The sequence below is a fragment of the Triticum aestivum genome, chromosome 1D (genome assembly GCF_018294505.1).
Source record: "Triticum aestivum cultivar Chinese Spring chromosome 1D, IWGSC CS RefSeq v2.1, whole genome shotgun sequence".
Taxonomy (NCBI): domain Eukaryota; kingdom Viridiplantae; phylum Streptophyta; class Magnoliopsida; order Poales; family Poaceae; genus Triticum; species Triticum aestivum.
In genome coordinates this window covers 316,608,500-316,616,630 of record NC_057796.1, presented here as the reverse complement: position 1 = coordinate 316,616,630, position 8,131 = coordinate 316,608,500, and positions in this window count along the sequence as shown.

Here is an 8,131-nt window from a genome sequence, read left to right as displayed (position 1 = left end):
GGCGGGGCGGCGGCGGGACGACGGGGCGGCGGCGTCGGGCGGCGGGACGACGGGGCGGCGGCGGGGCGGCGGCGTCGGCGGCGGGGCGCGGTTAGGGTTAGGGTTTGCGGGGGTGGCGACTTGGGCTGGCGGCGGGGTCGGGCCACGGTCTTTTAAAGGGGCCGGCCGAACGAGTCTGGGTCGGGTACGGCCCGGCTAAGGCGGTGGATTCCTTTTTTTAAAATATTCCGCGCAGAAAAACAAATAAAAGAAATACTAAATGAACTCCAAAAATCCCGAAATAAATTTTCCCCATCCTCTAAAAACAAGTCGGACAAGATGAACATTTATTTGGGCCTAAAAATGAAATTTTGAAAAACGCATATTTTTCCTAGGCAAATAAAATAGCGATAAAATCCGGAATAAAATCTTATTTGATTTTATTATTAAATCCTCAATATTTCTTTATTTCTGGAAAGTCATTTTATTCCTCTCTCTTATTTTTATTATTGAAATAATTGAAGATAAAATAAATAAAATCAAATGATCCTATTTTCAAATTTTGGGAAAACCCAAATATGAAAATAATGAAATCCCTAACTCTCTCCGTGGGTCCTTGAGTTGCGTAGAATTTCTAGGATCTAGCCAAGATGCAAAAAAATATGATATGCAATGATGATCTATTATATAACATTCCAAATTGAAAATTTGGGATGTTACATGAGCATACGGTACACTTTCCGAGGAAACAACCTCAAGTTCATAGTATCAATTCTATTGGAAAAATTCCATCGATTATTTTTGGAGGTTTTGAATACCCTGTTCCTACTGTCAAGAAGAAATATGATATTCTTATTATTGGGGATGTGCATATCCCCGTTGAGGTAACATAGTGTCATTCGAAATTTCTCCGGTTCCATGTTTGTCGGAATGAGTTTGTTAACAAGACATGATCAACCTTGTTAGTGGATTCCTTTTTGATGAGCATGAGATGGATGAAGTTAGAAGGCACAACCTTCTGCACCCTTCTTTTACTTTCTGTTATTTAGTTGAAATAAAGTAAAAGAAGTATTTTCTGTCAGTTTTCTGAATTGTCCGTGCAATATAAAAATACCCCGAAAATAAAAGTTCTCCAAATGCCCTGCCAATTTAATATGATTTTTTCTGGAATATTTGAGAATATCTGGCACTGAGAACACAGCAGGGGGAGCAAGCACCTGGCCACGAGGGTCCAGGGCGCGCCCCCTGCCTCGTGGGCCCGCGGTGGCTCCCCTCCACTTATTCCTGCACCCACACACTTCTTCTTCCTCCCAAAAAATCACCATCCAACTCAAGCACGAGTTCTAGCTCATTTTGCTGTGATTTTCGATCTCCTTGCTCAAAGCACCTCTCACAAAACTGTTTTGGGGGATTGTTCCTTGGTATGTGACTCCTCCATTGGTCCAATTAGTTTTTGTTCTAGTGCTTTATTAATTGCAAATTTGTGCTGCCTAGGTGACCATGTTCTTGAGATTGCATGTCAAATTTATATGGTTCCAAGTAGTTCTAATGCATGATATAGGCCCTAGGCACTTGTAGGAGTAGTTGCTATCAATTTTGTTGAACTTGGTTCACTTTTATTTGAAGTTACTAAAAATTTCAGAATTTTTCAGAAAATAATGAAGAGATTTTTGAGGGGCTCATCGAGCCGAAGCTCGAAGGAAAAGCAAAGTGAAGAAGCAGAGAGGCCCAAATATAATCTGCCTCGCACCGCGGAGGTTCGGCCGTGTGAATGGCCTTCCGATGATTTCTTGAGAGCAGCTGGGATTTATGATGATTTTTATGAATTGGCTAAGAATGCAGGCCTCACCGACTTCCTCCGCGACCAACGCGAACAGTATCTCTTACTCACCAATACTTTTGTGCAAAACTTCTATTGTTATCCTAAGGAATCACCTCCTTCAGTAGAGTTTCATTTATATGATGTGGTTAAGAAGATGTCACTATATGAATTTTGCAGGGTTTGCAAAATACCTTTCGAGGGTAGCTTAGAGGAACCACATCGTAAAGATGTGGACGGGTTTATTGATACTATTACTGTAGGGGAAACTAGGAAGGTTTCCAATGCAAGAATCACTAGCATACATTTTCCTGTTTTACGCTACTTTGCAATATTTGCTAGTCGTTGCTTAATTGGTCGCGGAAACTATGGAAACCTTAGTGTTCCTGATATTATTATTTTGTTGCATGGTTTATTCCGCGATGACTCTGTTAGTATGGGTGGTATTATTGCCAAACGGTTAAGTCTGAACCGTACAAAGGGCCCCATCTTTGGAGGTGTCTATGCTTCATGCCTTGCTGCATATTATAACATACATATTAGGCACTATGAAAAAGAAGAAAAATTGCTGCCCACTGTTTATTTAGATTATAAGAGTATGGTAGCGCATGATTTTATTGTTAAGAACAGGGAAAGGGCGCTTAAATACAAAATGTTCTTTGATAATCATCACCCTGAGACTATTACCTTGCCTGGTCCTTCCTTGTTTGATTTATTTGCAGGCCAGTATCTCGTTCCGCTGGCGGCCATTCACGCGTATCGGAACCCTACGTCAGCCACAAAGCCAGAGCCGGAACCACAATTTGATCCTCCACGACAGTCTAATTACTAGTGGGATCCGGAGATGATTGCCAACCAGTGCCAATCAGGGGCTTCTTCATCGCAGTACGACCCCAGCTACAATTATGGGTATCCGCCAGGCCATCTGTGGCAATAAACCAACTTAGGCCAAAAGCCTAAGCTTGGGGGAGTACGTATTTCCCACCGACATTACATTTATGTTTACACACTCATCGCTAGATGTCGGTGCTCATACTCTTTCATTGTATTATCCATGCTAGTTTATTTTCTTTTTCTTGCTTTCTTCTTGTGTGTTTGATAAACCTTAAGAAAAAACAAAAAAAATTAGTTGTAGCTTTAAGTTAGTTTACTTTCTTGCTGTAGTAGTAATAATTAAAAGGAAAACCCAAAAAGATTTCCCGTTCTTCTTTTGCTTGTTGGGAGCTTTCCCGTGTAAATAGTTTTATTTCTTTTCTTTGGGGTTCGATAGGAGAAGACCATAATGAAATTGTTGAAGTGGCTCTTATATGCATTATTGTTGATTTAACCAAGAGCCCATATTGCCTTGTCTTCTCCTGTTTATTGAATGCTCGCAGATTCCAGCTTAGTCCAATGCACGTGCACTATTATTATTATTATTCACACCATTAGGTCGTGCAAGTGAAAGGCAATTAAGACGATATATGATGGACTGATAGAGATGAGAGAAGCTGGTATAAACTCGACCTTTCTTGTTTTTGTAAATATGATTAGTTCATCGTTCCTGATTCAGCCTATTATGAATAAACATGTTTGCAATGACAATTAGAGATTATAGTTGCTCGTGCCATGCTTGATTAGCTATGAGTTATAATGGTTTACCTTGCGTGCCAACATGCTATTAAAATGGTTGTGATGTGGTATGATAGGGTGGTATCCTCCTTTGAATGATTCGAGTGACTTGACTTGGCACATGTTCACACATGTAGTTGAAACAAATCAACATAGCCTTCACGATATTTATGTTCATGGTGGATTATATCCTACTCATGCTTGCACTCAATGTTCATTAATTTTAATGCATGTTCATGACTGTTGTCGCTCTCTAGTTGGTCGCTTCCCAGTCTTTTTCTTGCCTTCACTTGTATTAAGCGGGAATACTGCTTGTGCATCCAATCCCTTAAACCCCAAAGTTATTCCATATGAGTCCACTATACCTTCCTATATGCGGTATCTACCCGCCGTTCAAAGTAAATTTGTATCTGCCAAACTCTAATCCTTCAAATGAAATTTTTTTTTGTATGCTCGAATAGCTCATGTATCAACTAGGGCTGTCCGTATCTTCCATGTTAGGCGGGTTATTCTCAAGAGGAGTGGACTCGGCTCCTCACTCACGAGAAAATGGCTGGTCACCGGGATGCCCAGTCCCATGCTTTATGCAAATCAAATCAAAATAATTGCAAACAAAACTCCCCCCGGGACTGTTGTTAGTTGGAGGCACTCGTTGTTTCGAGCAAGCCATGGATTGATGCTTGTTGGTGGAGGGGAGTATAAACTTTACCATTCTGTTTGGGAACCGCCTATAATGTGTGTAGCATGGAAGATATCACTATCTCTTGGTTGTTATGTTGACAATGAAAGTATGCCGCTCAAAATACTATTTATCTATATTTAAAAACCGAGATCTGGCACCTCTACAAATCCCTGATTCCCTCTGCGAAGGGCCTATCTATTTACTTTCAGGTTGAGTCATCACCCTCTTATTAAAAAGCACCAGCTGGAGAGCACTGCTGTCATTTGCATTCATTATTGTTAATTTATATGATTGGATCTCTTTTACCATGAATTACAATGTTTAGTCAGTCCTTGATCTTTAAAGGTGCTCTGCATTTATGTTTTGCGATCTCAGAAAGGGCTAGCGAGATACCATCTTGTTATATCATATCATGATTGTTTTGAGAAAGTGTTGTCATCCGAGATTTATTATTATTGCTCGCTAGTTGATTATGCCATTGATATGAGTAAACATGAGACCTAAGTGTTATTGTGAATATGGTTAGTTATAATCTTTGCTGAAAACTTGAATGCTGGCTTTACATATTAACAACAACAAGAGCAAACAGAGTTTGTAAAAGTTTTTCTTTATCACTTTCAGTTTATCAACTGAATTGCTTGAGGACAAGCAAAGGTTTAAGCTTGGGGGAGTTGATACATCTCCGTCATATCTACTTTTCCAAACACTTTTGCCCTTGTTTTGGACTCTAACTTGCATGATTTGAATGGAACTAACCCGGACTGACGTTGTTTTCAGCAGAATTGCCATGGTGTTATTTATGTGCAGAAACAAAAGTTCTCGGAATGACCTGAAACTCCACGGAACTTATTTTTGGAAAATATTAAAAATATTGGCTAAAGAATCAAGGCCAGGGGGCCCACCACCTGTCCACGAGGGTGGGGGCGCGCCTGCCCCCCTGGGCGCGACCCTGCCTCGTGGGCCCCCTTGTGCTCCACCGACCTCAACTCCAACTCCATATATTTGTGTTCGGGGAGAAAAAAATCAGAGAGAAAGATTCATCACGTTTTACGATACGGAGCCGCCGCCAAGCCCTAAAACCTCTCGGGAGGGCTGATCTGGAGTCCGTTCGAGGCTCCCGAGAGGGGAATCCGTTGCCATCGTCATCATCAATCATCCTCCATCACCAATTTCATGATGCTCACCGCCGTGCGTGAGTAATTCCATCGTAGGCTTGCTGGACGGTGATGGGTTGGATGAGATTTATCATGTAATCGTGTTAGTTTTGTTAGGGTTTGATCCCTAGTATCCACTATGTTCTGAGATTGATGTTGCTATGAGTTTGCTATGCTTAATGCTTGTCACTAGGGCCTGAGTGCCATGATTTCAGATATGAACCTATTATGTTTTCATGAATATATGTGAGTTCTTGATCCTATCTTGCAAGTCTATAGTCACCTACTATGTGTTATGATCCGGCAACCCCGAAGTGACAATAATCTGGACCACTCCCGGTGATGACCATAGTTTGAGGAGTTCATGTATTCACTATGTGTTAATGCTTTGGTCCGGTACTCTATTGAAAGGAGGCCTTAATATCCCTTAGTTTTCGCTAGGACCCCGCTGCCACGGGAGGGTAGGACAAAAGATGTCAAGCAAGTTCTTTTCCATAAGCACGTATGACTATATTCGGAATACATGCCTACATTACATTGTTGAATTGGAGCTAGTTCTGTGTCACCCTATGTTATGACTGTTACATGATGAACCGCATCCGGCATAATTCTCCATCACCGATCCAATGCCTACGAGCTTTTCACATATTGTCCTTTGCTTATTTACTTTTTCATTGCTACTGTTACAATCACTACAAAACCCAAAAATATTACTTTTGCTATCGTTACCGTTACTTCCATATTACTTTGCTACTAAATACTTTGCTGCAGATACTAAGTTATCCAGGTGTGGTTGAATTGGCAACTCAACTGCTAATACTTGAGAATATTCTTTGGCTCCCCTTGTGTCGAATCAATAAATTTGGGTTGAATACTCTACCCTCAAAAACTGTTGCGATCCCCTATACTTGTGGGTTATCACAACCAAACAGACACTTTTGGAGATACCTGTAGTGCACCTTTATAGCCACCCAGTTACGTTGTGACGTTTGGTACACCCAAAGCATTCCTACGGTATCCGGGAGTTGCACAATCTCATGGTCTAAGGAAATGATACTTGACATTTGGAAAGCTCTAGCAAAACGAACTACACGATCTTGTGCTATGCTTAGGATTTGGTCTTGTCCATCACATCATTCTCCCAATGATGTGATCCCGTTATCAACAACATCCAATGTCCATGGTGAGGAAACCACGACCATTTATTGATCAACGAGCTAGTCAACTAGAGACTTACTAGGGACATATTACGATCTATGTATTCACACATGTATTACGGTTTCCGGTTAATACAATTATAGCATGAACAACAGACAATTACCATGAACAAGGAAATATAATAATAACCAATTTATTATTGTCTCTAGGGCATATTTCCAACAGTCTCCCACTTGCACTAGAGTCAATAATCTAGTTACATTATGATGAATCGAACACCCATAGAGTTCTGGTGTTGATCATGTTTTCCTCGTGGAAGAGGTTTAGTCAACGGATCTGCAACATTCAGATCCGTATGCACTTTACAAATATCTATGTCTCCATCTTGAATATATTCACGAATGGAGTTGAAGCGACGCTTGATATGCCTGGTCTTCTTGTGAAACCTGGGCTCCTTGGCAAGGGCAATAGCTCCAGTGTTGTCACAGAAGAGGGTCATTGGGCCCGACGCATTGGGAATAGCTCCTAGGCCGGTGATGAACTCCTTCATCCAGACTGCTTCCTGTGCTGCCTCCGAGGCTGCTATGTACTCCGCTTCACATGTAGATCCTGCCATGACGCTTTGCTTGCAACTGCACCAGCTGACTGCCCCACCATTCAAAATGTACACGTATCCAGTTTGTGACTTGGAGTCATCTAGATCTGTGTCAAAGCTAGCATCGACGTAACCCTTTACGATGAGCTCTTCGTCACCTCCATAAACGAGAAACATATCCTTAGTCCTTTTCAGGTACTTTAGGATATTCTTGACCGCTGTCCAGTGTTCCATGCCGGGATTACTTTGGTACCTCCCTACCAAACTTACGGCAAGGTTCACATCAGGTGTGGTACACAGCATGGCATACATAATAGACCCTATGGCCGAGGCATAGGGGATGACACTCATCTTTTCTCTATCTTCTGCCGTGGCGGGCATTGAGCCGTGCTCAATCTCACACCTTGCAATCCAGGCAAGAACCCCTTCTTGGACTGATCCATATTGAACTTCTTCAATATCTTGTCAAGGTACGTGCTTTGCGAAAGACCAATGAGGCGTTGATACGTCTCCAACGTATCTATAATTTATGAAGTATTCATGCTATTATATTATCCATCTTGGATGTTTTATGGGCTTTACTATGCACTTTTATATTACTTTTGGGAGTAACCTATTGACCCAGAGCCCAGTGCCTGTTTCTGTTTTTCCCTTGTTTCAGTGTTTCACAGAAAAGGAATATCAAACGGAGTCCAAACGGAATGAAACCTTCGGAAAAGTTATTTTTGGAAAGAAAGGAATACGGGAGACTTGGAGTGCACATTAGGGGATCAACGAGGAGAGCACGAAGCAGGGGGCGCGCCCACCCCCCTGGGCGCGCCCTCCACCCTCGTGGGCCCCTCGTGGCTCCCGTTACCGACTTCTTTCGCCTATATATCTCCATATACCCTAAAACCATCGAAAAGCAATATAGATCGGGAGTTCCGCCGCCGCAAGCCTCTGTAGCCACCAAAAACCAATCGGGGCCCTATTCCGGCACCCTACCGGAGGGGGGAACCCTCACCGGTGGCCATCTTCATCATCCCGGTGCTCTCCATGACGAGGAGGGAGTAGTTCACCCTCGGGGCTGAGGGTATGTACCAGTAGCTATGTGTTTGATCTCTCTCTCTCTCTCTCTCTCGTGTTCTTGAGGT